The sequence below is a fragment of the Solanum tuberosum genome, unplaced genomic scaffold (assembly GCF_000226075.1).
Source record: "Solanum tuberosum cultivar DM 1-3 516 R44 unplaced genomic scaffold, SolTub_3.0 scf00676, whole genome shotgun sequence".
NCBI lineage: Eukaryota > Viridiplantae > Streptophyta > Magnoliopsida > Solanales > Solanaceae > Solanum > Solanum tuberosum.
The window spans coordinates 24,447-35,397 of record NW_006239593.1 but is presented as its reverse complement, the minus strand read 5'-3'; positions in this window follow the sequence as shown (position 1 = coordinate 35,397).

The following is a 10,951-nucleotide window of genomic DNA, read 5'->3' as shown; positions in this document are numbered from 1 at the left end:
AAATGTACAAGATGCACATCCTTATCTAAAATTTTTTTTCCTTTATGAACCTGATCCCTCTATTAGACTACAATCAATTATGGCCATAGTAAGTCTCTTTTAATTGTCGCAAGTATTTAAGTAGTTTTCTTGCTTAGGTGGTCGTATCCTTTCGAAAGGGGTCGTTACACCTTTCTCTATCAACATTAGCTTGTACCTTGAGGATTTTTATGAATTCATGGATCTCCGTTTATCATTGATCACATCTCCATTGATTTTACCATATCCTTCGCTAAAATTCAATCGTACTCATTACTAAACTCAAAACAAGAACCAAACACTTATCGTCACATTCGAGCTAATGTCTGTACACTCATTTCTCAAGTCCTTTCCAATAGTTTTTAACCAATCTTACGGACTTGTAACACTATTACCATAGCCACAACAAAACGAATGAAATCACGTGTCTCTGAACCCAATTATCTACCCCTCTAGAGATATCTCTTTAGCCTTTGCAATCAATTTAAATATTCTTGATCTCGCCTCTCTGTAAAGGTTGTACTACATTCTACTATATTTTCCTTCATTATAACTCTAGCTCTTTGACATTCTATTCCAGTGGTGTCCTACCATCTCTTATAATTTCCATACAACCACGTTACTCACTAAGTATTAGAAAACCACGACCTTGGATACTCGCAAATCGTAATTACTATACAGAAATTCACTTAACCAACAATTTTATTATATAGTTGCATCCCGTCACAATCCATCACGAACTCTTATTGACATTACGCTCCGTCAACCTTGAATATCACTACAAAGTCAACCTTTTTCATCAACACGACGTCTCAAACTCAGGTAAACTCATCAAATTCAAAGGACTAACCCAATATTCTTATACGTACTTGTTACTAATATCTTCAATTGCCTCCACCCAAGTATACTCAATGAGACTTTCTTTATCCATAATCTTGTCATTTTGATATTAATCCACTCCCTTATGGCTCAAGATAAAATCACCAGTCCTCATACTACCCTCATTCTTCTTAATAACAAGCCAGGAACACCCCACGGGGAAGCACTAGGACAGATGAAACCTTATCAAGAAGCTCTTGGATTAGAGCCTTAAGCTCTCTTAATTCTGCTGGAGCCATATGATATGGAGGGATGGAAATAAGGCGAGTGTCAGTTTCCAAGTCAATGCAGAAATCTATATCTCTATCCGGAGGCATACTAGGCAGATCCGTATGAAACACTTTATTTAACTCAGACACCACAAGAACAGACTCAATAGAGGGAGACTCAACCTCAACATACCAAACATGAGCCAAATAAGCCAAACAACCTTGCCCTACCTGTTTCCTAGCCCAAATGAAGGATATGATTTTAGCTAGCTTAGCCTTGTACACCCCTTCCCACTCTAATTTTTCCCTAACGGGGATCTCTAGAGTTACCGACTTAGTATTACAATCAATCCCGGTATAATAGGGGGGAAACCAAGTCATGCCTAAGATTATATCAAGTCAGTCATATCCAGCATAACCAAATCAACCCAAGTCTGAAAATCCCTAAACACAACAGGACAAATACGATATACAAGGGTGACTGTGACTGATTCTTCAACTGGGTAGAAACATGGATGGAGGTATCAAGTATATCACAAACCACATCAAATCCTAAGGTAATTGAACTAACACGTACGAATAAGTAGAGCCTAGATTACACAAACAATAGCCATCTAGGCACAAACCACTGCATCACACCCTCAAACTCGATCTTACCCGAAAAAACATAAAATTGAGTCATGTCCTATTGACAGGCAACCTCCTTGTTTGGTTGCACTACTCATCTACCGCATTACCATTTCCCCGCCCTCCATAGCCTTTCTTATTTCCTCCTCATATGCCTAGGTTCTCCACAATTTTAACACACTTTATAACTTATATTCGATTGCTGAACACTAAATTAGATAGCGGGGGTTAGTTTGGGTACCATTTGGGGTCCATAATTGTGACTAGGGGAAAACTGGGGAAACAGGGTTGAGATTTGTCTCGCCCTGTTCCACTCTGGCGGGAGAAATTCCTGACTGGCGGTCTCGCGCTGGCGAGATTATCCAGCCCCAGCGACTTCGACGGAAACATAATCTCTGCCAATAATTTTTCTGGGGGTTCTTTTCTTTCCCAATTTCCCTCAAAGGTTCCTAGCTATAACACATGCATTTTTTGAGTTTTCAATCCCCTTAGCTAGGATAATCGTTGTCTACCCCGAGTCAACCCACGAAACACGCTCCCAAAACCCTTTACGTTACTTCAACACTACAACATCCACATCCCCAAAATATACCTAGACTCTCACACGGTTATCAGTTGGTCGCAACGCATGTCCAGATTTCTCACTTACGAACCACATCGTAATTTATCTAGACCCTTGCACGTAATCTCGTGAAGACTTTCTTTTCACAACAAATTTCACGACACTCAAGCAGTTACAACTTGCAGATAAGTCCAAATTCTTTAATTAGTTCATTACATAGATGACCATTACTGATCATCTATGCCTTATACAGCCCCTAAGGCCAGATACCAATTGGAACCTTCTCAGTTCCAATTAACTTGCTTGTGTCCCTTCAGTCGGGACTACGACATTTAGTTCACTTCGTTGAGATACCTATTAGAATCGGGAGATCCCTATTGGAATCGGGAGATACCAATTGGACTCAACTCATACCACAAGTGACAATAGTAGCTAGTGAGCCCCATAAAACTGCTAATTTCAATCATAGAACTTGGTCGAACCCAATTCTTAATCGCCTTAACCCTTAACTGATGGTAACCAGACCTTAAATCAATCTTAGAGAAAATCGATGCACCTTGCAATTGGTCAAAAAGGTCATCTATCTAGGCAATGGATACTTGTTCTGAATGGTGACCTTATTCAACTGTTGATAGTCTATACACATCCTCTCTTGCTAGCGATGGTGTTACCGATGTTGTTGATCTAGCTCGGACCATAGAGTGAAGGAGGAAATATACCAATTTGTATCACCCAGATACCAATTGGATTCAAGTCATAGCACGAAGGAGTAGAAATAAGTGAGTTTTTCCTAAAGTCATTGTCTCTACTAGACTCGTTTTGGTACAATGAGATCAACGAACCTAGGGCTCTGATACCAACTTTGTCATGACCCAGACCATCATGATTGGCACCCACACTAACCCTCCGGTGGGGGAACCATTACTATAACCCAAATCTAACAACTTAACCAAATACTATGCAATTAAAGATACGAAAGCAGGTTTAAATAATAATAAAAATGAAGTCCCCATAAACTCCAAAGGTTTAATCAATTAACTAACCAAACTAATGCGAAAATTCAACTCCTAGAACCTGAAAGTCATTATACCAAAACTCTACTAACGACAAGTCTAAGAACAAGGGGTACAACCCCGAAACTAAACAACACCTTAAACAAATAATCTGAGTACCGAAAGAGTGGACTTAAACAAGAAAGATCCATGATAGCCTGAAAGAATTGTCTCACCCTTGAATCCGGTCACGCTCAATAGTCATCTAGCTGAGGTTTATCAATTGCCACCTGGAGATGCCCTCTACTCAACAAAGAACAAGCAAGTGCAGTATCAGTACACAACCACAGTGTACTGGTAAGATCACGTGGCTATCCCAAAGGTGAAATATACATGCAAGTAACCACAACATTATAAAACAGGCATATACCAAACAGATACAATATTAGTCATTTTTTCAGGATCAATGTAGCATCACACGTTCTCAATAATACACATTGATTATCAATTTAGAGCAACATACAGTCTTCTAATATCAATCATAATTACATATGAACGTAATCATCACAAGTAGATACACAACACAAATCAATGGTCATCTCATGGAACCCATACCCAAACTGTTAGCATACCAAAACGTGGTACCCAATCCAGTGTTTATGCCGGAACGTGGCAACCAATCCTATGTTTATGCCGAAACGTGGCAACCGATCCATGTCAGTGTGTCGAAACGCAACACTCGATCCATTCAACAAACTACAATCACAATCACAATGTATATTCTCACAATCATACAACAAGAGGTGATTCATGACATACAATTATTCAATTATCCTCATTTACGATTAGGGGGATCAATAATGCAACATTCACATACTTACATGCATTATAATGAGTAATTACAAACATATATCACACCAACATGAAATCACAATCATCACCTACCTCGAATCCAAGCTTGAATCCCCTAAGGCACTTGAATCTTCCCTTTTCAGATTTTTCCCCTTTGTTCATGGTCTAAAAACATACAATTAACGCAAGGATCAATAAACGAGGCCTAATTACCCGGATTATTGTTTTATTAGGAAAATATATTTTGGACTAAGTTTAGAGTCACCACTTAATTTTTAAAGGGAAATTAAGAAAACTAGTTTTTCAATAGATTAAAACAGGGAATCAATTGAAAATACTTAAGGGGGGTTCGAGGGTTCATATTAGTGTTCTAGGAAGGGTTTTAAAGCACCTAGAACATCCGCTAATGCGGTTATCCGACAATTAATTATTTGTCTAAAATTATTTAACTTAGCTCGAATTGCAAAACTAAACTATGTTATGGTTAGGACCATTTTAAAGGAGAAACAGAAAAATGTCGCCATATTATTTAAATGAAGTATTTTATGAACTTACGTATTTATTTATTTATTTATTTTTAGTTGAGTAAGAAACGAATGATTTGATTAATTCAAAATCAGTGTCTTTTGGGGATTTGAATTTTCAACCTTAAGGTTAGTGGAAAATATTAACGAGCACATAAACACAACAAAGAGGGGAGGGAAAGAGATTTGGGCCTAAATTTGAATTTTCTGTCCGCCTGAGCCATTATTTGGGCCCACTTTCGTTTTGGGATTTCGGCCCATTTGAGTCACCTGCACCTGTCCTAGCTAACATGAAATAAATATCTTTCTTTTGGACCTTAAGCCCAATTTCTCCACCTGTCCTAGGAACTAACAAGTAATAGTAAGTAAAATGACAAGGGCTTCGGCCCAATAATAACAAAATACAATTCCGAATAAATAAAGGTAGGCTTTGGCCCAATCTTTTTCAACTCCTGATTTGCTCCGCTTTTCTTTCAATTTCGAGACCTGTTCGTCGATTTTAATATATGGCTGACTCGGATAAAAGGGGATATGGGCCTCCGTGGCCCAAAGGAAAATGCGAGGATAGAATTCGTGAGGACTCGGACAAATTTCACATGCAAACACGAAAATGAGAATCAGTAAGTAAGAGTTATGAATAATATAAGAAAATTTATTATATTCTAATATTTATTACACTACTATATTCTAATATTTATTACACTACTATATTCTAAAATTTATTATACTACCATATTCTAAAATCTATATACTACCGTATTCTAAGATTTACATACTACCATATTTTATTATTTATATACTACTCTATTCTGAATTTATATACTACCGTATTATAATATTAGCACGGTAGAGGATGATGTATGTCACCAAGGGTCTTAGGTCCATACACAAGTGACATTTTAACGTCTTTAACCTACTAAGAGCTATGGCTTAAATTGAGCAATCTTAAAATTCCAGTAATAATTAAATCAGTATCTTATTTAGAGTTTCCAAACTACGGTGACTAGACTATAATCCACTGGTGATCACACGCTTTGGACAATCAGTCATGCAAAATAGTGAGGCAATGATAAGCATCAACGAGCAAACATATTCTAGCAGGGATGAGTAACAGAGGGCAAGTGGGTCAAGACATGCTCTTTTTTTTCATAAGAATCGATATGGCCAAGTCTTTGATGTAAAGAAACAAACGAGTAAACAAATATTAATTTGACTAAATGACAAGCATAAATAAACTAATATTTTCCCCTCTCTTTAAACCAACAATGACTCCAAACAAAATAGAAAAATACGTATCATAATATCATACGATTAAACAAAGTTTGACTAAATGACAAACATAAATAAACTAATATTTTCCCCTCTCTTTAAACCAACAATGAATCCAAACAAAATAGAAAAATACGTATCATTATATCATACGATTAAACAAAGTAAGAGAAGGCCCATGTGATCCTAGAATGAAGTCAAAAATTTACACATGCTCAAATCTACAAAATAGTATGATTAAAGCAATACGTAAATGACATAGATAAACGAAGGGACTTCAACATTTTTACAGCTTCAAGTAGAGAAATGGGGGGAAGAAATAGCGTGCTTCAACAATACGATCAAATTACAAAAAACAACTAGCTGGAACAAATTGAAACAAATTGTCTAATCCAAACACTCTAAATCCACACTTTTGAGACAAAATAGACAAACTTTATACCCAAAATGGACCACAGTAAGCGACACCTTAATGTAAATCTGGAAAATTAAATAAACACACACGAAGCAAGGAATTTGCCAAGGATATTTCAAAGAACAAGATCATTTCGTCTAAAAAAAAATCCATCAAATAATGCCACTGGTTAGGTCAAATGTGCTAACATGCTAACAAAATTTATTTTATTTAAAAAGGAAACTGAATAGAGCTATAGATGGCTTCTTATGAAATGAAAATAATGACTAAACACATTGATAATCAAGAGTTCAACTTATCTATATGTTTGTTTCTACAGAAACTATCAACTTATATTACCAATTCACACGTATACAGTACTCTTTGGTTATTTTTAATGTCGAGTCAACAGATTCACGACTATATAAAACTAGAAAAATAAATAAACTAAAACGGAAATTGCAAGCCAATAGCATATTCAATAAATCGGATATATAACGAGGCATGCTTCTCGTAGCAACAATCATAACAGAACAACATGCTAGATTGAAGATAGCATTATAAGGGAGCTACGCCAACAAAAAAAAAAGATCCTAAAAGAAACAGCCTTTAAGCAGAGTAACCAGACTAGGAATTGAAATGAATGAGGGCTAGAAAGGATTTTTACCTTCTTTGGAGCAGCGATCCGAGACGGAAGCGAGCAGGAAGCCGACTTTCGCCACAAAAGAAACTTGACTATGAGCAGCGAAACAGAGACCCACGTAAAATCGATATCAAATCCCGACTCCGATTGAAATTTGGAGGGAGTGCCGGCAACGAAAGGGAACAAAGGAACTGGTAGTATATTTAGTACGTATGTTGAATACTTTTGCTCAAAGTGTTCTGTATGTTTGCTCAAAAAAGAACTTCTACTATTTTCTCCCACTTTCTCCCAGAAAAAATCCCCCCCAATACTGAAACGAAAAGGAATATATAGAAGGGGATTAGGGTTGACGAATTGGGGGGGAGGGGGGGAAACGGGCGAATCTGAATTCGAGGCCCATTTCGAATTCAAAACTCCCAATTCTTTCACCATTTTAGGGGAACACCTTTTTCTGAAACTTCAACCCTATTCCGGAAGAGGAAAGGGAGACGGACGGACTTGATCGACCTCCTCTCGTCCTTGAGTGCCGACGTGGAGTGATCTCGCTGCTATGAGGACAAAGGACGCGGCTGCTGCAGGTGCCTTTTGCTGCTGTTGCAGTGAGGAACGAAGACCGTGAAATTTTTGTTGTTTGGAATTTGATGTTAACGTTTCTGGAAATCTGGGTTCTTTTGTGAAGGAGAAATGGATCTGGGCCGGGTTGGGGAGAAAAGAGTGGGCCGGCTGGAGATAAAAATGGGCTAGAGAGGTTTTGGGCTGAATGGAGAAAAGAGAAAAATTGAAATGGGTTGCTGGAGTCTTTTGTACTAAACAAATGGCCCCATTTTGGGTCTTAAAGAATTGAGAACCAAGATAGGAGATGGCCAAATTTGCAACTATAATTGTAACCGAATTCAAATTAAAATTAGCTAAATTGTATTAAATTGGCGAACTCGGCTAGCATTGCAGTGGTAAAGTAGCCACGTAGGTTTCAAACTTAGGCAATTTAAATTTAAGACTTAGCCAACTTGATCAAATTTAATAAATTTGGCTAATAATTAAATAAAACGATCCAATATTAATTAATTAGCGAGCTTCTTAATCTTAATGAAATAAAATAATTAATTTAATTATAAACTAATTAATTAACTCAAAATTGTAAACTATTAGATAACTAATAAAACTAACCAAATATTTAATTAAACAAAATCTTTTTGAGACTATTTTCTAATATTTATAAAATACACTAATTATATACATAATTATATAAAAGATATATTATTATTTAAAAGTTATAACAAGTGACAAACTATTTGAAATAACTTGCAAACTATTCTTTTATATATATTTTTTTCGAAATTTCTAAAATTAATCACTTTGAATCATTTGAAAATTAAGAAGCTCGAGATTAATTATTATCGGGGAGGGTCAAAATTAGGTGTCAACAACTATAATCAATATTATCAACCCTAGGCTAACCCAAGATCCCAATACCTAAATTAGGGCTTTTTCCACCATTAATTTCAGATCAAAATCTTTCCCCAATGATAGTTACCCAAGAAACTATGTTCTACGGATCGAAAAACTAATTTGGAGAGTTAAAACCTTACCTTTAGCCTCAAGAATGGTGAAAAACGGTCAAGAACTTGTTTGGGGTCGTTCCTTAGCTCTTAAAGTCGAAATGTGCAGAATAAAGACTTTTTGGGGTTTATTTACGACCTTAAGTCGCGTCGGACCCGCCATATCATTCCTCAACCCGCTATAACAACCCCGCCCTGGCGGCACAAATCCGACCCCATCGGCTTGCACGGAACCAGTGAGCTATTTTAATAACTCCAAGACCCCCATTTCACAACACACCTTTAACCAACGACGCTTAGAAAATACCGTTCACGCTAAGATCGATTCCGGGAGTTTTACTCACCCGAATTCAATTTCATAAAGTCTTACGAATTCCTTAACGACTTATTTAACTACTCATGTAATCAAAATCATAATTAGATCTCTCATTTGTTACCAGATTTCCCTAGACCTCACTGACTCCGATTTCGTCCCAATCTGGACTAAGCTAGGAAATCTCAAGCTCCTACAAAAAAGTTTTCTGGTCCCAATTCTTTCTCCATTGGCTTTTGTCTAATGACAAAATCAGGTCGTTACAATCGGGGAGGGAGTATTATTTATATATGTTAGGGAGTTGACTCAGTGCCTGGCTTTTGGTTAAAGCGAATGAAACACAAACCTCCAATTTCATCTTTTACTATATATTTTCTGATCGCAACATTTGTTTCTTAATATTATTGGCCTTTTAATGATCTATAGTGAAATAATCAAGCACCACTTTCTTTATTTTCGTACATAGAAAAAGTATCGAGTGTTTTGTTTCATTTTACACTATACTCATGGTCAAATGTTAATTAAAGATTTATTTGTGGAGATCAAAGATTTCTCGAAGCACCTTTGGCGTGACTCAAATTGTTTGACTTGGCAATTCCATAATGGAGGTCTCAAATTTGAAACGCCTGCAACAATATGTTGGCCTTTTGGGTCAAACTCATCACACGAGTTTCCTAGTACGGTTTTACCTTTCATATGTGGTGTACATGCTATTGCACAAAAAGTGAGGGTTCTGAGTTGATCCTGTTCCTACTCTGAGTGGGCAAATCTCTTAAAGAATCATGCAATTTAAGATCAATATGAAAGTGGCTGATTTCTTATAAAGAATCAGCTGGAAGATTAGCCTCTTTGTAGGTATGACTGATTTCAATAACCTTAGCTTGTTGATGGAGATTCCATATCTCCTCCAAGATGCAGAACAGGTTCCAAGGATATTGGAGTCTATTCTAAATGGAATTTTGAGGATCCATTGAATTTCTAAGAGAGCATGCAGCCTCAACCTCTGCATGATTGTTGGTGATGGTACCTATCCCCAAAGGTTTAGACATGGCCTTAATTAGAGAAAATCACACCAGCCCCAATGCTTCCCGGATTAAAGAGAGCACTACCATCAGTGTTGACCTTCACAAACTCAGCCTCTGTTCTAAACCATTTTACCTAAATGATATGCTTGGTAGATTCTATATATTTCGTTGTAACGATGTTGCCACTTGTTGGACCATTGAATAGTAAGGGTAAGTTTTGTTATGAATATCATAGTTAATAACATAGAGAATTCTAGCAAAAGATGATTTATTAGTGCCATATTTGGTTGTACATCTATTCTTCCAAAGATTCAACAAATAGAAATAGGCATAGTATGAAGGATAAGCTTATGGACATCATTAGAATGTTTTTTAGCCACCATTTCATAATTAGCAATCTAAGAGATGACTGGATCTTCGAATTCTAGAGAGCAACTAACAAGTCTCAACACATTCTTGAGATGACTCATCTGAGCAGTAATCGCTAAATCTCGATGGATATTATTGAATGAACATGTATTGAACCTAATTAAAACACGGCGGTTGTCTAGCAATCTCGTAACCATAGACACATTGGCAAGCTTCATTTTGGTTTTAGGGTGTTTTATTGCATTGTCAATCTCTATGGCAGAGAAGTAACGGATGTGAATTCTGCAATTTCCATCGCATAAAGAAAGAAGCTCCTCAAGCACCGAACTTCCATTCATTAAATAATAATCATGCTCTTTCTTCCGCCTTTCTGCAAAGGCAGAGGAAAAAAAAAATTTGCTTGTGAACAAAGGCATTTTTTGGTTGCTCTAATTTTGAAGTGATCCATGAATTGAGATTAAGGGTGTGTTTGGTATGAAGAAAAATGTTTTCCTAGAAAATGTTTTCTTGGAAAACAAGTTGATTTTTGACTTATTTTCTCATGTTTGGTTGGTGATTACAAAATGTTTTTCGAAAAAGGTTTTTAGTGTTTGATTTATGAATGAAAAATATTTTTGAGAATATCTTTTATTTTTATTAGAATATAAAATAATTTTTGAAATTGAAAATATTTTTTAAAAACAAACTTAAATTTATTTATTTTTTTGGGGGGGGGG